Below are 23,792 nucleotides of genomic sequence, written 5' to 3' on the forward strand. Positions count from 1 at the left end.
TGGCGGGCTACCAGGGGTCGAAATCCCCCATTGAAATGAATGGCGGACTCCCAGGGGTCGAATTCCCCCATTGAAATGGATGGCGGGAGCCCAGGGGTCGAAATCCCGCATTGAAATAAATGGCGGGCTACAAGGGGTTTAAATCACCCATTGAAATGAATGGCGGGCTACCAGGGATCAAAATCCCCCATTGAAATGAATGGCTGGCTCCCAGTGGTCGAAATCCCCAATTGAAATTAATGACGGGCTCCTAGGGGTTGAAATTTCCCATAGAAATGAATGGCGGGTGCCCAGGGGTCGAAATCCCCCATTGAAACGAATGGCCGGGCTCCCAGGTGTCGAAATCCCCCATTGAAATGAATGGCGGGCTACCAGGGGTCGAAATCCCCCATTGAAATGAATGGCTGGCTCCCAGTGGTCGAAATCCCCAATTGAAATGAATGACAGGCTCCAAGGGGTCGAAATCCCCCATTGAAATGAATGGCGGGCTCCCAGGCGTCGAATTCCCCTATTGAAATGAATGGCGGGCGCCCAGTGGTCAAAATCCCCCAATCAAATGAATGGCGGGCTACCAGGGGTCGAAATCCCCCATTGAAATGAATGGTGGGCGCCCAAGGGTCGAAATCCACCATTGAAATGAATGACGGGCTCCAAAGGGTCGAAATCCCCCATTGAAATGAATGATGGGCGCCGAGGAATCAAAATCTCCCAATGAAATGAATGGCGGGCTACCAGGGGTAGAAATCTCCCATTGAAATGAATGGCGGGCACCCAGGAATCAAAATCCCCCAAATAAATGAATGGCGGGCTACCAGGGGTCCAAATCCCCCATTGAAATGAATGGCGGACTCCCAGGGGTCGAATTCCCCCATTGAAATGGATGGCGGGCGCCCAGGGGTCGAAATCCCGCATTGAAATAAATGGCGGGCTACAAGGGTTTTAAATCCCCCATTGAAATGAATGGCGGGCTACCAGGGATCAAAATCCCCCATTGAAATGAATGGCTGGCTCCCAGTGGTCGAAATCCCCATTTGAAATTAACGACGGGCTCCTAGGAGTTGAAATTTCCCATAGAAATGAATGGCGGGTGCCCAGGGGTCGAAATCCCCCATTGAAACGAATGGCCGGGCGCCCAGGGGTCGAAATCCCCCATTGAAATGAATGGCGGGCTACCAGGGGTCGAAATCCCCCATTGAAATGAATGGCTGAATCCCAGTGGTCGAAATCCCCAATTGAAATGAATGACGGGCTCCAAGGGGTCAAAATCCCCCATTGAAATGAATGGCGGGCTCCCAGGGGTCGAATTCCCCTATTGAAATGAATGGCGGGTGCCCAGTGGTCAAAATCCCCCAATCAAATGAATGGCGGGCTACCAGGGGTCGAAATCCCCCATTGAAATGAATGGCGGGCGCCCAAGGGTCGAAATCCACCATTGAAATGAATGACGGGCTCCAAAGGGTCGAAATCCCCCATTGAAATTAATGGCGGGCTACCAGGGGTCGAAATCCCCCATTGAAATGTATGGCGGGCTACCAGGGGTCATATTCCCCTATTGAAATGAATGGCGGGCGCCCAGTGGTCAAAATCCTTAATCAAATGAATGGCGGGCGCCCAGGAATCAAAATCCCCCAATGAAATGATTGGCGGGCTACCAGGGGTCGAAATCCCCAATTGAAATGAATGAAGGGGATCCTAGGTTTCGAATTCCCCCATTGAAAGGAATGGCGGACTACCAGGGGTTGAAATCCCCCATTGAAATGAATGGCTGGCTCTTAGTGGTCGAAATCCCCCATTGAAATGAATGGCGGGCGCCCAGGAATCAAAATCCCCCAATGAAATGAATGGCGGGCTACCAGGGGTCGAAATCCCCCATTGAAATGAATGGCTGGCTCCCAGTGGTCGAAATCCCCCATTGAAATGAATGGCGGGCTCCCAGGAATCAAAATCCCCCAATGAAATGAATGGCGGGCTACCAGGGGTCGAAATATCCCATTGAAATGAATTGCGGACTCCCAGGGGTCGAAATCACGCATTGAAATAAATGGCGGGCTACAAGGGGTTTAAATCCCCCATTGAAATGAATGGCGGGCTACCAGGGATCAAAATCCCCCATTGAAATGAAGGGCTGGCTCCCAGTGGTCGAAATCCCCCATTGAAATAAATGACGGGCTCCTAGGGGTTGAAATTTCCCATAGAAATGAATGGCGGGTGCCCAGGGGTCGAAATCCCTCATTGAAACGAATGGCCGGGCGCCCAGGTGTCGAAATCCCCCATTGAAATGAAGGGCGGGCTACCAGGGGTCGAAATCCCCCATTGAAATGAATGGCTGGCTCCCAGTGGTTGAAATCCCCAATTGAAATGAATGACGGGCTCCAAGGGGTCGAAATCCCCCATTGAAATGAATGGCGGGCTCCCAGGATTCAAAATCCCCCAATGAAATGAATGGCGGGCTACCAGGGGTCGAAATCCCCCATTGAAATGAATGGCGGGCGCCCAGGGATCGAAATCCCCATTGAAATGAATGACGGGCGCCGAGGAATCAAAATCCCCCAATGAAATTAATGGCGGGCTACCAGGGGTCGAAATCCCCCATTGAAATGAATGGCGGGGGCGCCTAGGGGTCGAAATCCCCCATTGAAATGAATGGCTGGCTCCCCATGGTCGAAATCCCCCATTGAAATGAATGGCGGGCTCCCAGGGGTCGAATTCCCCCATTGAAATGGATGGCGGGCGCCCAGGGGTCGAAATCCCCCATTGAAATAAATGGCGGGCTACCAGGGGTTTAAATCCCCCATTGAAATGAATGGCGGGCTACCAGGGATCGAAATCCCCCATTAAAAAGTATCGCGGGCTCCCAGGGGTCGAATTCCCCCATTGAAATGAAAGGCGGGCTCCCAGGGGTCGAAATCCCTCATTGAAATTAATGGCGGGCTACCAGGGGTCGAAATCCCCCATTGAAATGTATGGCGGGCTACCAGGGGTCGAATTCCCCTATTGAAATGAATGGCGGGCGCCCAGGGGTCAAAATCCCCCAATGAAATGAATGGCGGGCTACCAGGGGTCGAAATCCCCCATTGAAATAAATGGCGGGCGCCCAGGGGTCGAAATCCCCCATTGAAATGAATGACGGGCTCCAAAGGGTCGAAATCCCCCATTGAAATGAATGGCAGGCACCTAGGGGTCGAAATCACCCATTGAAATGAATGGCGCGTGCGCCTAGGGGTCGAAATCCCCCATTGAAATGAATGGCTGGCTCCCAGTGGTCGAAATCCCCCATTGAAATGAATGGCGGGCGCCCAGGAATCAAAATCCCCCAATGAAATGAATGGCGGGCTACCAGGGGTCGAAATATCCCATTGAAATGAATTGCGGACTCCCAGGGGTCGAAATCCCGCATTGAAATAAATGGCGGGCTACAAGGGGTTTAAATCCCCCATTGAAATGAATGGCGGGCTACCAGGGATCAAAATCCCCCATTGAAATGAAGGGCTGGCTCCCAGTGGTCGAAATCCCCCATTGAAATAAATGACGGGCTCCTAGGGGTTGAAATTTCCCATAGAAATGAATGGCGGGTGCCCAGGGGTCGAAATCCCTCATTGAAACGAATGGCCGGGCGCCCAGGTGTCGAAATCCCCCATTGAAATGAAGGGCGGGCTACCAGGGGTCGAAATCCCCCATTGAAATGAATGGCTGGCTCCCAGTGGTTGAAATCCCCAATTGAAATGAATGACGGGCTCCAAGGGGTCGAAATCCCCCATTGAAATGAATGGCGGGCTCCCAGGATTCAAAATCCCCCAATGAAATGAATGGCGGGCTACCAGGGGTCGAAATCCCCCATTGAAATGAATGGCGGGCGCCCAGGGATCGAAATCCCCATTGAAATGAATGACGGGCGCCGAGGAATCAAAATCCCCCAATGAAATTAATGGCGGGCTACCAGGGGTCGAAATCCCCCATTGAAATGAATGGCGGGGGCGCCTAGGGGTCGAAATCCCCCATTGAAATGAATGGCTGGCTCCCCATGGTCGAAATCCCCCATTGAAATGAATGGCGGGCTCCCAGGGGTCGAATTCCCCCATTGAAATGGATGGCGGAAGCCCAGGGGTCGAAATCCCCCATTGAAATAAATGGCGGGCTACCAGGGGTTTAAATCCCCCATTGAAATGAATGGCGGGCTACCAGGGATCAAAATCCCCCATTAAAAAGTATCGCGGGCTCCCAGGGGTCGAATTCCCCCATTGAAATGAAAGGCGGGCTCCCAGGGGTCGAAATCCCTCATTGAAATTAATGGCGGGCTACCAGGGGTCGAAATCCCCCATTGAAATGTATGGCGGGCTACCAGGGGTCGAATTCCCCTATTGAAATGAATGGCGGGCGCCCAGGGGTCAAAATCCCCCAATGAAATGAATGGCGGGCTACCAGGGGTCGAAATCTTCCATTGAAATAAATGGCGGGCGCCCAGGGGTCGAAATCCCCCATTGAAATGAATGACGGGCTCCAAAGGGTCGAAATCCCCCATTGAAATGAATGGCAGGCACCTAGGGGTTGAAATCACCCATTGAAATGAATGGCGCGTGCGCCTAGGGGTCGAAATCCCCCATTGAAATGAATGGCTGGCTCCCATTGGTCGAAATCCCCCATTGAAATGAATGGCGGGCTCCCAGGGGTCAAATTACCCCATTGAAATGGATGGCGGGCGCCCAGGGGTCGAAATCCCCCATTGAAATAAATGGCGGGCTACCAGGGGTCGAAATCCCCCATTGAAATGAATGGCTGGCTCCCAGTGGTCGAAATCCCCAATTGAAATTAATGACGGGCTCCTAGGGGTTGAAATTTCCCATAGAAATGAATGTCGGGGGCCCAGGGGTCGAAATCCCCCATTGAAACGAATGGCGGGCGCCCAGGGGTCGAAATCCCCCTTTGAAATAAATTGCGGGCTACCAGGGGTCGAAATCCCCCATTGAAATGAATGGCGGGCTACCAGGGGTCGATTTCCCCCATTGAAATGAATGGCAAGCAACCAGGAGTCAAAATCCCCCACTGAAATGAATGGCGGGCGCCTAGGGGTCGAAATCCCCCATTGAAATGAATGGCGGGCTACCAGGGGTCGAATTCCCCCAATGAAATGAATGGCGGGCGCCCAGGAATCAAAATCCCCCAAAGAAATGAATGGCGTGCTACCAGGGGAGAAATCCCAAATTGAAATGATTGGCGGGCGCCCAGGGGAAGAATTCCCTCATTGAAATGAATGGCGGGCGACAAGGAGTCAAAATCCCCCAATGAAATGAATGGCGGGCTACCAGGGGTCGAAATCCCCAATTGAATTGAATGAAGGGGATCCTAGGGGTCGAAATCCCCCATTGAAATGAATGGCGGACTACCAGGGGTTGAAATCCCCCATTGAAATGAATGGCTGGCTCCCAGTGGTCGAAATCCCCCATTGAAATGAATGGCGGGCGCCCAGGAATCAAAATCCCCCAAATAAATGAATGGCGGGCTACCAGGGGTCCAAATCCCCCATTGAAATGAATGGCGGACTCCCAGGGGTCGAATTCCCCCATTGAAATGGATGGCGGGCGCCCAGGGGTCGAAATCCCGCATTGAAATAAATGGCGGGCTACAAGGGTTTTAAATCCCCCATTGAAATTAATGGCGGGCTACCAGGGATCAAAATCCCCCATTGAAATGAATGGCTGGCTCCCAGTGGTCGAAATCCCCAATTGAAATTAACGACGGGCTCCTAGGGGTTGAAATTTCCCATAGAAATGAATGGCGGGTGCCCAGGGGTCGAAATCCCCCATTGAAACGAATGGGCGGGCGCCCAGGGGTCGAAATCCCCCATTGAAATGAATGGCGGGCTACCAGGGGTCGAAATCCCCCATTGAAATGAATGGCTGGCTCCCAGTGGTCGAAATCCCCAATTGAAATGAATGATGGGCTCCAAGGGGTCGAAATCCCCCATTGAAATGAATTTCGGGCTCCCAGGGGACGAATTCCCTTATTGAAATGAATGGCGGGCGCCCAGTGGTCAAAATCCCCCAATCAAATGAATGGCGGGCTACCAGGTGTTGAAATCCCCCATTGAAATGAATGGCGGGCGCCCAAGGGTCGAAATCCACCATTGAAATGAATGACGGGCTCCAAAGGGTCGAAATCCCCCATTGAAATTAATGGCGGGCTACCAGGGGTCGAAATCCCCCATTGAAATGTATGGCGGGCTACCAGGGGTCGAATTCCCCTATTGAAATGAATGGCGGGCGCCCAGTGGTCAAAATCCCCCAATCAAATGAATGGCGGGCGCCCAGGAATCAAAATCCCCCAATGAAATGAATGGCGGGCTACCAGGGGTCGAAATCCCCCATTGAAATGAATGGCGGACTCCCAGGGGTCGAAATCCCCCATTGAAATGGATGGCGGGCGCCCAGGGGTCGAAATCCCGCATTGAAATAAATGGCGGGCTACAAGGGGTTTAAATCCCCCATTGAAATGAATGGCGGGCTACCACGGATCAAAATCCCCCATTGAAATGAATGGTTGGCTCCCAGTGGTCGAAATCCCCAATTCAAATTAATGACGGGCACCAAGGGGTCGAAATCCCCCATTGAAACGAATGGCTGGGCGCCGAGGTGCACCACATACGCTCATTGACATGCATGGGGGGCGGGTGGGTCGGAGCAGGGGGGGATATCATTTCCCTCTGCTCCGGTTCACCTGCCCCCAATTTTAATGCACCACACACACACACTTATGTATATACACTGGGTGGGGTCACACACACGGTTTAGGGGTAGAGTTCGCCAGTCGACGAGCTGGCGAACTTAGTAACAGGGTTAGTTTTTCACTTAGATCGTTGGGGTGACGACCGGGGCCTCTCCCCGCTGGGCCTGGGGTTCGGGGATGCCGCCCGTCCTCCGGTGCCCCCATCTCCCCTTCTGCCCCTGGTGTTCCGTCCCTCCGCGTGGTGGGGTGGGCGCGGGTGCCCTCTCCGCTCCGCTGCCCGGCCCCCTCTTCGGCGCGGATGCCTGGGTGCGGTGTGTCCCCGGGGTCTGGGGTCGGGGGCTGGGGGGCTGTCGGTTGGTGGGGATGGGGGCGGGGGGCGGGGGCGGCTTGGTTGGTGGGGGGGTGGTGGGGGTGCCGGGGTGGGGGGTGCTGGGGTGGGGAGGGTGTCTGGGGATTTGGGGACCTGGGGGCGGTTGGGGCTGGGTTGGGGTGGGTGGCGGGGGTGGGGGGTGGGGGGGTGGGGGGGTCGCGGGGGGAGCGGGGGTTGTGGGCCGGTGGGGTTTCTGGTGGGCCTGCAGTGCCCCGTCCTGCTGCGTTGGGTTGGGGGCGCGGGCCGCGTTGGGATGGGGGGCGCTCCTGCTCCGGGGTTTGCTCTCCGGCCGGTGGCCCCTGCGGGGCCCGGGGGTCGTCCTTTGGCGCGGCCGCGGCCTGGGGGGCCCTGAGGTGCTGCGCTTGCTCTGTCCTGGCGGGGGTCGACGGCTCCCCTCTTTGGTGGAGATTTTCATGCATGCTAGATCCACCACACCAGCATCTATCGAGACTCAGACACAATTTGTTTCTCCCTCAGGTCATTGATTCAGTGGAGGCTGGTGTCTGTGGATCTCACTCTGCTTCGTCTGTCCTTTCTACCTTTCCTCGGTTTCTCCTTTGGGCCCTTGAGGTTTCCCTGATTTGTTGGAGTTTGGATGTCTTTGGGGTTGGTGAAGGTTAGTGGCCCGGTGGGTGGTGTCTGGTCGGTGCTGGGCTTCGCTTTTCTTTCTTTTCTTTGGTCCCCCTTTGGGTCTCCTGGCGGCCCCACGACTCTGGCTGGATTTTGAAGTGTTCGGTTTAGGTGAACGGTATGGGAATTCTTTTTTATTTATTTTATTTTTTTTCCGCACGCACGCACGCACACACACACACGCACGCACACACGCACAAACACACATACAAAAAAAAAAAAAAAAAAAGGGAGAACAATGATGATGACATTTCAAATGATCAATACTGAGATCTCCCAGAAAAAAAGAAAAAAGAAAAAAAAAAAAGAAAAAAAAAATGAAATTAATGACGGGCTCCTAGGGGTTGAAATTTCCCATAGAAATGAATGGCGGGTGCCCAGGGGTCGAAATCCCCCATTGAAACAAATGGCCGGGCGCCCAGGTGTCGAAATCCCCCATTGAAATGAATGGCGGGCTACCAGGGGTCGAAATCCCCCATTGAAATGAATGGCTGGCTCCCAGTGGTCGAAATCCCCCATTGAAATGAATGACGGGCACCGAGGGGTCGAAATCCCCCATTGAAATGAATGGCTGGCTACCAGTGGTCGAAATCCCCAATTGAAATTAATGACGGGCTCCAAGGGGTCGAAATCCCCCATTGAAATGAATGGCGGGCTCCCAGGGGTCGAATTCCCCTATTGAAATGAATGGCGGGCGCCCAGTGGTCGAAATCCCCAATTGAAATGAATGACGGGCACCAAGGGGTCGAAATCCCCCATTGAAACGAATGGCCGGGCGCCCAGGTGTCGAAATCCCCCATTGAAATAAATGGCGGGCTACCAGGGGTCGAAATCCCCCATTGAAATGAATGGCTGGCTCCCAGTGGTCGAAATCCCCCATTGAAATGAATGACGGGCACCGAGGGGTCGAAATCCCCCATTGAAATGAATGGCTGGCTACCAGTGGTCGAAATCCCCCATTGAAATGAATGGCGGGGACGCCTAGGAGTCGAAATCCCCCATTGAAATGAATGGCGGGCGCCCAGGGGTCGAAATCCCCCATTGAAATGAATGACGGGCTCCAGAGGGTCGAAATCCCCCATTGAAATGAATGGCGGGCCCACTTGGGTCAAAATCCCCCAATGAAATGAATGGCGGGCTACCAGGGTTCGAAATCCCCCATTGAAAGGAATGGCCGGGCGCCCAGGGGTCGAAATCCCCCAATGAAATGAATGGCGGGCTAAGAGGGGTCGAAATCCCCCATTGAAATGAATGGCTAGCTCCCAGTGGTCGAAATCCCCCATTGAAATGAATGACGGGCACCGAGGGGTCGAAATCCCCCATTGAAATGAATGGCTGGCTACCAGTGGTCGAAATCCCCCATTGAAATGAATGGCGGGCGCCCAGGGGTCGAAATCCCCCATTGAAATAAATGACGGGCTCCAGAGGGTCGAAATCCCCCATTGAAATGAATGGCGGGCCCACTTGGGTCAAAATCCCCCAATGAAATGAATGGCGGGCTACCAGGGGTCGAAATCCCCTATTGAAAGGAATGGCTGGCTCCCAGTGGTCGAAATCCCCCATTGAAATGAATGACAGGCACCGAGGGGTCGAAATCCCCCATTGAAATGAATGGCTGGCTCCCAGTGGTCGAAATCCCCCATTGAAATGAATGACGGGCACCGAGGGGTCGAAATCCCCCATTGAAATGAATGACGGGCTCCAAAGGGTCGAAATCCCCCATTGAAATGAATGGCGGGCCCACTTGGGTCAAAATCCCCCAATGAAATGAATGGCGGGCTACCAGGGGTCGAAATCACCCATTGAAATGAATGGCTGGCTCCCAGTGGTCGAAATCCCCCATTGAAATGAATGACGGGCACCGAGGGGTCGAAATCCCCCATTGAAATGAATGGCTGGCTCCCAGTGGTCGAAATCCCCCATTGAAATGAATGGCGGGGGCGCCTAGGAGTCGAAATCCCCCATTGAAATGAATGGCGGGCGCCCAGGGGTCGAAATCCCCCATTGAAATGAATGACGGGCTCCAGAGGGTCAAAATCCCCCATTGAAATGAATGGCGGGCCCACTTGGGTCAAAATCCCCCAATGAAATGAATGGCGGGCTACCAGGGGTCGAAATCCCCCATTGAAATGAATGGCGGGTTACCAGGGGTTGAAATCCCCCATTGAAATGAATGGCGGGCTACCAGGGGTCGAAATCCCCCATTGAAATGAATGGCGGGCGCCCAGGGGTCGAAATCTCCCATTGAAATGAATGGCGGGGGCGCCTAGGGGTCGAAATCCCCCATTGAAATGAATGGCTGGCTCCCAGTGGTCGAAATCCCCCATTGAAATGAATGGCGGGCTCCCAGGGGTCGAATTCCCCCATTGAAATGAATGGCGGGCTACCAGGGATCAAAATCCCCCATATAAATGAATGGCTGGCTCCCAGTGGTCGAAATCCCCAATTGAAATTAATGACGGGCTCCTAGGGGTTGAAATTTCCTATAGAAATGAATGGCGGGTGCCCAGGGGTCGAAATCCCCCATTGAAACGAATGGCCAGGCGCCCAGGTGTCGAAATCCCCCATTGAAATGAATGGCGGGCTACCAGGGGTCGAAATCCCCCATTGAAATGAATGGCTGGCTCCCAGTGGTCGAAATCCCCAATTGAAATGAATGACGGGCTCCAAGGGGTCGAAATCCCCCATTGAAATTAATTGCGGGCTCCCAGGGGTCGAATTCCCCTATTGAAATGAATGGCGGGCGCCCAGTGGTCGAAATCCCCAATTGAAATGAATGACGGGCTCCAAGGGGTCGAAATCCCCCATTGAAACGAATGGCCGGGCGCCCAGGTGTCGAAATCCCCCATTGAAATGAATGGCGGGCTACCAGGGGTCGAAATCCCCCATTGAAATGAATGGCTGGCTCCCAGTGGTCGAAATCCCCAATTGAAATGAATGGCGGGCTCCCAGGGGTCGAATTCCCCCATTGAAATGGATGGCGGGCGCCCAGGGGTCGAAATCCCCCATTGAAATAAATGGCGGGCTACCAGGGGTTTAAATCCCCCATTGAAATGAATGGCGGGCTACCAGGGATCGAAATCCCCCATTAAAAAGTATCGCGGGCTCCCAGGGGTCGAATTCCCCCATTGAAATAAAAGGCGGGCTCCCAGGGGTCGAAAACCCTCATTGAAATTAATGGCGGGCTACCAGGGGTCGAAATCCCCCATTGAAATGTATGGCGGGCTACCAGGGGTCGAATTCCCCTTTTGAAATGAATGGCGGGCGCCCAGGGGTCAAAATCCCCCAATGAAATGAATGGCGGGCTACCAGGGGTCGAAATCCCCCATTGAAATGAATGACTGGCTCCAAAGGGTCAAAATCCCCCATTGAAATGAATAGCGGGCACCTAGGGGTCGAAATCACCCATTGAAATGAATGGTGGGTGCGCCTAGGGGTCGAAATCCCCCATTGAAATGAATGGCTGGCTCCCAGTGGTCGAAATCCCCCATTGAAATGAATGGCGGGCTCCCAGGGGTCAAATTCCCCCATTGAAATGGATGGCGGGCGCCCAGGGATCGAAATCCCCCATTGAAATAAATGGCGGGCTACCAGGGGTGGAAATCCCCCATTGAAATGAATGGCTGGCTCCCAGTGGTCGAAATCCCCCATTGAAATGAATGGCGGGCTACCAGGGGTCGAATTCCCCCATTGAAATGAATGGCGGGCGCCCAGGAATCAAAATCCCCCATAGAAATGAATGGCGTGCTACCAGGGGAGAAATCCCAAATTGAAATGATTGGCGGGCGCCCAAGGGTCGAATTCCCTCATTGAAATGAATGGCGGGCGATAAGGAGTCAAAATCCCCCAATGAAATGAATGGCGGGCTACCAGGGGTCGAAATCCCCAATTGAAATGAATGAAGGGGATCCTAGGGGTCGAAAACCCCCATTGAAATGAATGGCGGACTACCAGGGGTTGAAATCCCCCATTGAAATGAATGGCTGGCTCCCAGTGGTCGAAATCCCCCATTGAAATGAATGGCGGGCGCCCAGGAATCAAAATCCCCCAAATAAATGAATGGCGGGCTACCAGGGGTCCAAATCCCCCATTGAAATGAATGGCGGATTCCCAGGGGTCGAATTCCCCCATTAAAATGGATGGCGGGCGCCCAGGGGTCGAAATCCCCAATTGAAATGAATGGCGGGCTACCAGGGATCAAAATCCCCCATTGAAATGAATGGCTGAATCCCAGTGGTCGAAATCCCCAATTGAAATGAATGACGGGCTCCAAGGGGTCGAAATCCCCCATTGAAATGAATGGCGGGCTCCCAGGGGTCGAATTCCCCTATTGAAATGAATGGCGGGCGCCCAGTGGTCAAAATCCCCCAATCAAATGAATGGTGGGCTACCAGGGGTCGAAATCCCCCATTGAAATGAATGGCGGGCGCCCAATGGTCGAAATCCACCATTGAAATGAATGACGGGCTCCCAGTGGTAGAAATCCCCCATTGAAATGAATGGCGGGCTACCATGGGTCGAATTCCCCCATTGAAATGAATGGCGGGCGCCCAGGAATCAAAATCCCCCAAAGAAATGAATGGCGGGCTACCAGGGGAGAAATCCCCCATTGAAATGAATGGCTGGCTCCCAGTGGTCGAAATCCCCAATTGAAATTAATGACGGGCTACAAGGGGTTTAAATCCCCCATTGAAATGAATGGCGGGCTACCAGGGGTCGAAATATCCCATTGAAATGAATGGCGGACTCCCAGGGGTCGAAATCCCGCATTGAAATAAATGGCGGGCTACAAGGGGTTTAAATCCCCCATTGAAATGAATGGCGGGCTACCAGGGATCAAAATCCCCCATTGAAATGAAGGGCTGGCTCCCAGTGGTCGAAATCCCCAATTGAAATTAATGACGGGCTCCTAGGGGTTGAAATTTCCCATAGAAATGAATGGCGGGTGCCCAGGGGTCGAAATCCCCCATTGAAATGAATGGCCGGGCGCCCAGGTGTCGAAATCCCCCATTGAAATGAAGGGCGGGCTACCAGGGGTCGAAATCCCCCATTGAAATTAATGGCTGGCTCCCAGTGGTTGAAATCCCCAATTGAAATGAATGACGGGCTCCAAGGGGTCGAAATCCCCCATTGAAATGAATGGCGGGCTCCCAGGATTCAAAATCCCCCAATGAAATGAATGGCGGGCTACCAGGGGTCGAAATCCCCCATTGAAATGAATGGCGGGCGCCCAGGGATCGAAATCCCCATTGAAATGAATGACGGGCGCCGAGGAATCAAAATCCCCCAATGAAATGAATGGCGGGCTACCAGGGGTCGAAATCCCCCATTGAAATGAATGGCGGGGGCGCCTAGGGGTCGAAATCCCCCATTGAAATGAATGGCTGGCTCCCAGTGGTCGAAATCCCCCATTGAAATGAATGGCGGGCTCCCAGGGGTCGAATTCCCCCATTGAAATGGATGGCGGGCGCCAAGGGGTCGAAATCCCCCATTGAAATAAATGGCGGGCTACCAGGGGTTTAAATCCCCCATTGAAATGAATGGCGGGCTACCAGGGATCGAAATCCCCCATTAAAAAGTATCGCGGGCTCCCAGGGGTCGAATTCCCCCATTGAAATGAAAGGCGGGCTCCCAGGGGTCGAAATCCCTCATTGAAATTAATGGCGGGCTACCAGGGGTTGAAATCCCCCATTGAAATGTATGGCGGGCTACCAGGGGTCGAATTCCCCTATTGAAATGAATGGCGGGCGCCCAGGGGTCAAAATCCCCCAATGAAATGAATGGCGGGCTACCAGGGGTCGAAATCCCCCATTGAAATGAATGGCGGGCGCCCAGGGGTCGAAATCCCCCATTGAAATGAATGACGGGCTCCAAAGGGTCGAAATCCCCCATTGAAATGAATGGCAGGCACCTAGGGGTCGAAATCACCCATTGAAATGAATGGCGGGTGCGCCTAGGGGTCGAAATCCCCCATTGAAATGAATGGCTGGCTCCCAGTGGTCGAAATCCCCCATTGAAATGAATGGCGGGCTCCCAGGGGTCAAATTCCCCCATTGAAATGGATGGCGGGCGCCCAGGGGTCGAAATCCCCCATTGAAATAAATGGCGGGCTACCAGGGGTCGAAATCCCCCATTGAAATGAATGGCTGGCTCCCAGTTGTCGAAATCCCCAATTGAAATTAATGACGGGCTCCTAGGGGTTGAAATTTCCCATAGAAATGAATGTCGGGGGCCCAGGGGTCGAAATCCCCCATTGAAACGAATGGCGGGCGCCCAGGGGTCGAAATCCCCCATTGAAATAAATGGCGGGCTACCAGGGGTCGAAATCCCCCATTGAAATGAATGGCTGGCTCCCAGTGGTCGAAATCCCCCATTGAAATGAATGGCGGGCTACCAGGGGTCGATTTCCCCCATTGAAATGAATGGCGGGCAACCAGGAGTCAAAATCCCCCATTGAAATGAATGGCGGGCGCCTAGGGGTCGAAATCCCCCATTGAAATGAATGGCTGGCTCCCAGTGGTAGAAATCCCCCATTGAAATGAATGGTGGGCTACCAGGGGTCGAATTCCCCCATTGAAATGAATGGCGAGCGCCCAGGAATCAAAATCCCCCAAAGAAATGAATGGCGTGCTACCAGGGGAGAAATCCCAAATTGAAATGATTGGCGGGCGCCCAGGGGACGAATTCCCTCATTGAAATGAATGGCGGGCGACAAGGAGTCAAAATCCCCCAATGAAATGAATGGCGGGCTACCAGGGGTCGAAATCCCCAATTGAAATGAATGAAGGGGATCCTAGGGGTCGAAATCCCCCATTGAAATGAATGGCGGACTACCAGGGGTTGAAATCCCCCATTGAAATGAATGGCTGGCTCCCAGTGGTCGAAATCCCCCATTGAAATGAATGGCGGGCGCCCAGGAATCAAAATCCCCCAAATAAATGAATGGCGGGCTACCAGGGGTCCAAATCCCCCATTGAAATGAATGGCGGACTCCCAGGGGTCGAATTCCCCCATTGAAATGGATGGCGGGCGCCCAGGGGTCGAAATCCCGCATTGAAATAAATGGCGGGCTACAAGGGGTCGAAATCCCCCATTGAAACGAATGGCCGGGCGCCCAGGTGTCGAAATCCCCCATTGAAATGAATGGCGGGCTACCAGGGGTCGAAATCCCCCATTGAAATGAATGGCTGGCTCCCAGTGGTCGAAATCCCCCATTGAAATGAATGACGGGCACCGAGGGGTCGAAATCCCCCATTGAAATGAATGGCTGGCTACCAGTGGTCGAAATCCCCCATTGAAATGAATGGCGGGGACGCCTAGGAGTCGAAATCCCCCATTGAAATGAATGGCGGGCGCCCAGGGGTCGAAATCCCCCATTGAAATGAATGACGGGCTCCAGAGGGTCGAAATCCCCCATTGAAATGAATGGCGGGCCCACTTGGGTCAAAATCCCCCAATGAAATGAATGGCGGGCTACCAGGGGTCGAAATCCCCCATTGAAAGGAATGGCCGGGCGCCCAGGGGTCAAATTCCCCCATTGAAATGGATGGCGGGCGCCCAGGGGTCGAAATCCCCCATTGAAATAAATGGCGGGCTACCAGGGGTCGAAATCCCCCATTGAAATGAATGGCTGGCTCCCAGTGGTCGAAATCCCCAATTGAAATTAATGACGGGCTCCTAGGGGTTGAAATTTCCCATAGAAATGAATGTCGGGGGCCCAGGGGTCGAAATCCCCCATTGAAACGAATGGCGGGCGCCCAGGGGTCGAAATCCCCCATTGAAATAAATGGCGGGCTACCAGGGGTCGAAATCCCCCATTGAAATGAATGGCTGGCTCCCAGTGGTCGAAATCCCCAATTGAAATGAATGGCGGGCTACCAGGGGTCGATTTCCCCCATTGAAATGAATGGCGGGCAACCAGGAGTCAAAATCCCCCATTGAAATGAATGGCGGGCGCCTAGGGGTCGAAATCCCCCATTGAAATGAATGGCTGGCTCCCAGTGGTAGAAATCCCCCATTGAAATGAATGGTGGGCTACCAGGGGTCGAATTCCCCCATTGAAATGAATGGCGGGCGCCCAGGAATCAAAATCCCCCAAAGAAATGAATGGCGTGCTACCAGGGGAGAAATCCCAAATTGAAATGATTTGCGAGCGCCCAGGGGACGAATTCCCTCATTGAAATGAATGGCGGGCGACAAGGAGTCAAAATCCCCTAATGAAATGAATGGCGGGCTACCAGGGGTCGAAATCCCCAATTGAAATGAATGAAGGGGATCCTAGGGGTCGAAATCCCCCATTGAAATGAATGGCGGACTACCAGGGGTTGAAATCCCCCATTGAAATGAATGGCTGGCTCCCAGTGGTCGAAATCCCCCATTGAAATGAATGGCGGGCGCCCAGGAATCAAAATCCCCCAAATAAATGAATGGCGGGCTACCAGGGGTCCAAATCCCCCATTGAAATGAATGGCGGACTCACAGGGGTCGAATTCCCCCATTGAAATGGATGGCGGGCGCCCAGGGGTCGAAATCCCGCATTGAAATAAATGGCGGGCTACAAGGGGTCGAAATCCCCCATTGAAACGAATGGCCGGGCGCCCAGGTGTCGAAATCCCCCATTGAAATGAATGGCGGGCTACCAGGGGTCGAAATCCCCCATTGAAATGAATGGCTGGCTCCCAGTGGTCGAAATCCCCCATTGAATTGAATGACGGGCACCGAGGGGTCGAAATCCCCCATTGAAATGAATGGCTGGCTACCAGTGGTCGAAATCCCCCATTGAAATGAATGGCGGGGACGCCTAGGAGTCGAAATCCCCCATTGAAATGAATGGCGGGCGCCCAGGGGTCGAAATCCCCCATTGAAATGAATGACGGGCTCCAGAGGGTCGAAATCCCCCATTGAAATGAATGGCGGGCCCACTTGGGTCAAAATCCCCCAATGAAATGAATGGCGGGCTACCAGGGGTCGAAATCCCCCATTGAAAGGAATGGCCGGGCGCCCAGGGGTCGAAATCCCCCAATGAAATGAATGGCGGGCTAAGAGGGGTCGAAATCCCCCATTGAAATGAATGGCTAGCTCCCAGTGGTCGAAATCCCCCATTGAAATGAATGACGGGCACCGAGGGGTCGAAATCCCCCATTGAAATGAATGGCTGGCTACCAGTGGTCGAAATCCCCCATTGAAATGAATGGCGGGGACGCCTAGGAGTCGAAATCCCCCATTGAAATGAATGGCGGGCGCCCAGGGGTCGAAATCCCCCATTGAAATAAATGACGGGCTCCAGAGGGTCGAAATTCCCCATTGAAATGAATGGCGGGCTACCAGGGGTCGATTTCCCCCATTGAAATGAATGGCTGGCTCCCAGTGGTCGAAATCTTCCATTGAAATGAATGACAGGCACCGAGGGGTCGAAATCCCCCATTGAAATGAATGGCTGGCTCCCAGTGGTCGAAATCCCCCATTGAAATGAATGACGGGCACCGAGGGGTCGAAATCCCCCATTGAAATGAATGACGGGCTCCAAAGGGTCGAAATCCCCCATTGAAATGATTGGCGGGCCCACTTGGGTCAAAATCCCCCAATGAAATGAATGGCGGGCTACCAGGGGTCGAAATCACCCATTGAAATGAATGGCTGGCTCCCAGTGGTCGAAATCCCCCATTGAAATGAATGACGGGCACCGAGGGGTCGAAATCCCCCATTGAAATGAATGGCTGGCTCCCAGTGGTCGAAATCCCCCATTGAAATGAATGGCGGAGGCGCCTAAGAGTCGAAATCCCCCATTGAAATGAATGGCGGGCGCCCAGGGGTCGAAATCCCCCATTGAAATGAATGACGGGCTCCAGAGGGTCAAAATCCCCCATTGAAATGAATGGCGGGCCCACTTGGGTCAAAATCCCCCAATGAAATGAATGGCGGGCTACCAGGGGTCGAAATCCCCCATTGAAATGAATGGCGGGTTACCAGGGGTTGAAATCCCCTATTGAAATGAATGGCGGGCGCCCAGGGGTCGAAATCTCCCATTGAAATGAATGGCGGGGGCGCCTAGGGGTCGAAATCCCCCATTGAAATGAATGGCTGGCTCCCAGTGGTCGAAATCCCCCATTGAAATGAATGGCGGGCTCCCAGGGGTCGAATTCCCCCATTGAAATGAATGGCGGGCTACCAGGGATCAAAATCCCCCATTGAAATGAATGGCTGGCTCCCAGTGGTCGAAATCCCCAATTGAAATTAATGACGGGCTCCTAGGGGTTGAAATTTCCTATAGAAATGAATGGCGGGTGCCCAGGGGTCGAAATCCCCCATTGAAACGAATGGCCAGGCGCCCAGGTGTCGAAATCCCCCATTGAAATGAATGGCGGGCTACCAGGGGTCGAAATCCCCCATTGAAATGAATGGCGGGCCCACTTGGGTCAAAATCCCCCAATGAAATGAATGGCGGGCTACCAGGGGTCAAAATCCCCCATTGAAAGGAATGGCCGGGCGCCCAGGGGTCGAAATCCCCCAATGAAATGAATGGCGGGCTAAGAGGGGTCGAAATCCCCCATTGAAATGAATGGCTAGCTCCCAGTGGTCGAAATCCCCCATTGAAATGAATGACGGGCACCGAGGGGTCGAAATCCCCCATTGAAATGAATGGCTGGCTACCAGTGGTCGAAATCCCCCATTGAAATGAATGGCGGGGACGCCTAGGAGTCGAAATCCCCCATTGAAATGAATGGCGGGCGCCCAGGGGTCGAAATCCCCCATTGAAATAAATGACGGGCTCCAGAGGGTCGAAATCCCCCATTGAAATGAATGGCGGGCCCACTTGGGTCAAAATCCCCCAATGAAATGAATGGCGGGCTACCAGGGGTCGAAATCCCCTATTGAAAGGAATGGCTGGCTCCCAGTGGTCGAAATCCCCCATTGAAATGAATGACAGGCACCGAGGGGTCGAAATCCCCCATTGAAATGAATGGCTGGCTCCCAGTGGTCGAAATCCCCCATTGAAATGAATGACGGGCACCGAGGGGTCGAAATCCCCCATTGAAATGAATGACGGGCTCCAAAGGGTCGAAATCCCCCATTGAAATGATTGGCGGGCCCACTTGGGTCAAAATCCCCCAATGAAATGAATGGCGGGCTACCAGGGTTCGAAATCACCCATTGAAATGAATGGCTGGCTCCCAGTGGTCGAAATCCCCCATTGAAATGAATGACGGGCACCGAGGGGTCGAAATCCCCCATTGAAATGAATGGCGGGCGCCCAGGGGTCGAAATCTCCCATTGAAATGAATGGCGGGGGCGCCTAGGGGTCGAAATCCCCCATTGAAATGAATGGCTGGCTCCCAGTGGTCGAAATCCCCAATTGAAATGAATGGCGGGCTCCCAGGGGTCGAATTCCCCCATTGAAATGAATGGCGGGCTACCAGGGATCAAAATCCCCCATTGAAATGAATGGCTGGCTCCCAGTGGTCGAAATCCCCAATTGAAATTAATGACGGGCTCCTAGGGGTTGAAATTTCCTATAGAAATGAATGGCGGGTGCCCAGGGGTCGAAATCCCCCATTGAAACGAATGGCCAGGCGCCCAGGTGTCGAAATCCCCCATTGAAATGAATGGCGGGCTACCAGGGGTCGAAATCCCCCATTGAAATGAATGGCTGGCTCCCAGTGGTCGAAATCCCCAATTGAAATGAATGACGGGCTCCAAGGGGTCGAAATCCCCCATTGAAATTAATTGCGGGCTCCCAGGGGTCGAATTCCCCTATTGAAATGAATGGCGGGCGCCCAGTGGTCGAAATCCCCAATTGAAATGAATGACGGGCTCCAAGGGGTCGAAATCCCCCATTGAAACGAATGGCCGGGCGCCCAGGTGTCGAAATCCCCCATTGAAATGAATGGCGGGCTACCAGGGGTCGAAATCCCCCATTGAAATGAATGGCTGGCTCCCAGTGGTCGAAATCCCCAATTGAAATGAATGGCGGGCTTCCAGGGGTCGAATTCCCCCATTGAAATGGATGGCGGGCGCCCAGGGGTCGAAATCCCCCATTGAAATAAATGGCGGGCTACCAGGGGTTTAAATCCCCCATTGAAATGAATGGCGGGCTACCAGGGATCGAAATCCCCCATTAAAAAGTATCGCGGGCTCCCAGGGGTCGAATTCCCCCATTGAAATAAAAGGCGGGCTCCCAGGGGTCGAAAACCCTCATTGAAATTAAATGCGGGCTACCAGGGGTCGAAATCCCCCATTGAAATGTATGGCGGGCTACCAGGGGTCGAATTCCCCTTTTGAAATGAATGGCGGGCGCCCAGGGGTCAAAATCCTCCAATGAAATGAATGGCGGGCTACCAGGGGTCGAAATCCCCCATTGAAATGAATGACTGGCTCCAAAGGGTCAAAATCCCCCATTGAAATGAATAGCGGGCACCTAGGGGTCGAAATCACCCATTGAAATGAATGGTGGGTGCGCCTAGGGGTCGAAATCCCCCATTGAAATGAATGGCTGGCTCCCAGTGGTCGAAATCCCCCATTGAAATGAATGGCGGGCTCCCAGGGGTCAAATTCCCCCATTGAAATGGATGGCGGGCGCCCAGGGATCGAAATCCCCCATTGAAATAAATGGCGGGCTACCAGGGGTCGAAATCCCCCATTGAAATGAATGGCTGGCTCCCAGTGGTCGAAATCCCCCATTGAAATGAATGGCGGGCTACCAGGGGTCGAATTCCCCCATTGAAATGAATGGCGGGCGCCCAGGAATCAAAATCCCCCATAGAAATGAATGGCGTGCTACCAGGGGAGAAATCCCAAATTGAAATGATTGGCGGGCGCCCAGGGGTCGAATTCCCTCATTGAAATGAATGGCGGGCGATAAGGAGTCAAAATCCCCCAATGAAATGAATGGCGGGCTACCAGGGGTCGAAATCCCCAATTGAAATGAATGAAGGGGATCCTAGGGGTCGAAAACCCCCATTGAAATGAATGGCGGACTACCAGGGGTTGAAATCCCCCATTGAAATGAATGGCTGGCTCCCAGTGGTCGAAATCCCCCATTGAAATGAATGGCGGGCGCCCAGGAATCAAAATTCCCCAAATAAATGAATGGCGGGCTACCAGGGGTCCAAATCCCCCATTGAAATGAATGGCGGACTCCCAGGGGTCGAATTCCCCCATTGAAATGGATGGCGGGCGCCCAGGGGTCGAAATCCCGCATTGAAATAAATGGCGGGCTACAAGGGTTTTAAATCCCCCATTGAAATGAATGGCGGGCTACCAGGGATCAAAATCCCCCATTGAAATGAATGGCTGGCTCCCAGTGGTCGAAATCCCCATTTGAAATTAACGACGGGCTCCTAGGGGTTGAAATTTCCCATAGAAATGAATGGCGGGTGCCCATGGGTCGAAATCCCTCATTGAAATGAATGGCCGGGCGCCCAGGGGTCGAAATCCCCCATTGAAATGAATGGCGGGCTACCAGGGGTCGAAATCCCCCATTGAAATGAATGGCTGAATCCCAGTGGTCGAAATCCCCAATTGAAATGAATGACGGGCTCCAAGGGGTCGAAATCCCCCATTGAAATGAATGGCGGGCTCCCAGGGGTCGAATTCCCCTATTGAAATGAATGATGGGCGCCCAGTGGTCAAAATCCCCCAATCAAATGAATGGTGGGCTACCAGGGGTCGAAATCCCCCAATGAAATGAATGGCTGGCTCCCAGTGGTCGAAATCCCCCATTGAAATGAATGGCGGGCTCCCAGGGGTCGAATTCCCCCATTGAAATGAAAGGCGGGCGACCAGGAATCAAAATCCCCCATTGAAATTAATGGCGGGCGCCAAGGGGTCAAAATCCCCCATTGAAATTAATGGCTGGCTCCCAGTGGTCGCAATCCCCCATTGAAATGAATGGCGGGCTCCCAGGGGTCGAAATCCCGAATTGAAATGAATGGCTGGCTCCCAGTGGTTGAAATCAACCTTTGAAATTAATGCCTGGCTCCCAGTGGTCGAAATCCCCCATTGAAATGAATGGCGGGCGCCCAGGAATCAAAATCCCCCAATGAAATGAATGGCGGGATACCAGGGGTCGAAATCCCCCATTGAAATGAATGGCGGGCTCCAAGGGGTCGAAATCCCGCAATGAAAGGAATGGCGGGCTACCAGGGGTCGAAATCCCCCATTGAAATGAATGGCGGGATACCAGAGATCGAGATTCCCCCATAGAAATGAATGGTGGTCTCCCAGTGGTCGAATTCCCCCATTGAAATGAATGGCGGGCGACCAGGAGTCAAAATCCCCCATTGAAATGAATGGCGGGCGCCTAGGGGTCGAAATCCCCCATTGAAATGAATGGCTGGCTCCCAGTGGTGGAAATCCCCCATTGAAATGAATGGCGGGCGGCCAGGAATCAAAAACCCCCATTGAAATGAATGGGGGGCGCCCAGGAATCAAAATCCCCCAATGAAATGAATGGCGGGCTACCAGGGGTCGAAATCCCCCAATGAAATGAATGGCGGGCGCCCAGGGGTCGAAATCCCCCATTGAAATAAATGGCGGGCTACCAGGGGTTTAAATCCCCCATTGAAATGAATGGCGGGCTACCAGGGGTCGAAATCCCCCATTAAAAAGTATGGCGGGCTCCCAGGGGTCGAATTCCCCCATTGAAATAAAAAGCGGGCTACCAGGGGTCAAAATCCCCCAATGAAATGAATGGCGGGCTACCAGGGGTCGAAATCCCCCATTGAAATGAATAGCGAGCGCCCAGGGGTCGAAATCCCCAATTGAAATGAATGGCGGTCTCACAGGGGTCATATCCCCAAATGAAATGAATGGCGGGCTACTAGGGGTCGAAATCCCCCATTGAAATGAATGGCGGGCGCCCAGGGGTCGAAATCCCCCAATGAAATGAAATGCGGGCGCCAAGGGGTCGAAATCCCCCATTGAAATGAATGGCTGGCTCCCAGTGGTCGAAATCCCCCATTGAAATGAAGGACGGGCTCCCAGGGGTCGATTTCCCCCATTAAAATAAAAAGCGGGCTACCAGGGGTCAAAATCCCCCAATGAAATGAATGGCGGGCTACCAGGGATCGAGATTCCCCCATAGAAATGAATGGTGGGCTCCCAGTGGTCGAAATCCCCCATTGAAATGAATGCCGGGCTACCAGGGATCGAAATCCCCCATTTAAATGAATGGTGGGCTCCTAGGGGTCGAAATCCCCCATAGGAATGACTGGAAGGGTTACCAGGGGTTGAAATCCCCCATTGAAATGAATGGCGGGCTACCAGGGATCGAGATTCCCCCATAGGAATGAATAGCGGGGGCTCCTAGGGGTCGAAATCCCCCATTGAAATTAATGGCTGGCTCCCAGTGGTCGAATTCCCCCATTGAAATGAATGGCGGGTGCCCAGGAATAAAAATCCCCCAATGAAATGAATGGCGGGCTACCAGGGGTCGAAATACCCCATAGAAATGAATGGCGGGCGCCCAGGGATCGAAATCCCCCATTGAAATGTTTGGCGGGCACCCAGGTATCAAAATCCCCCAATGAAATGAATGGCTGGCTCCCAGTGGTCGAAATCCCCCATTGAAATGAATGGCGGGCTCCCAGGGGTCGAATTCCCCCATTGAAATGAAAGGCGTGCGACCAGGAATCAAAATCCCCCATTGAAATTAATGGCGGGCGCCTAGGGGTCGAAATCCCCCATTGAAATTAATGGCTGGCTCCCAGTGGTCGAAATCCCCCATTGAAATGAATGGCGGGCTACCAGGGGTCGAAATCCCCCATTAAAAAGTATGGCGGGCTCCCAGGAGTCGAATTCCCCCATTGAAATGAAAAGCGGGCTACCAGGGGTCAAAATCCCCCAATGAAATGAATGGCGGGCCCACTTGGGTCAAAATCCCCCAATGAAATGAATGGCGGGCTACCAGTGGTCGAAATCCCCCATTGAAATGAATGGCGGGGACGCCTAGGAGTCGAAATCCCCCATTGAAATGAATGGCGGGCGCCCAGGGGTCGAAATCCCCCATTGAAATAAATGACGGGCTCCAGAGGGTCGAAATCCCCCATTGAAATGAATGGCGGGCTACCAGGGG

This window comes from Vanacampus margaritifer, chromosome 10, assembly GCF_051991255.1.
Source record: "Vanacampus margaritifer isolate UIUO_Vmar chromosome 10, RoL_Vmar_1.0, whole genome shotgun sequence".
NCBI classification, from domain to species: domain Eukaryota; kingdom Metazoa; phylum Chordata; class Actinopteri; order Syngnathiformes; family Syngnathidae; genus Vanacampus; species Vanacampus margaritifer.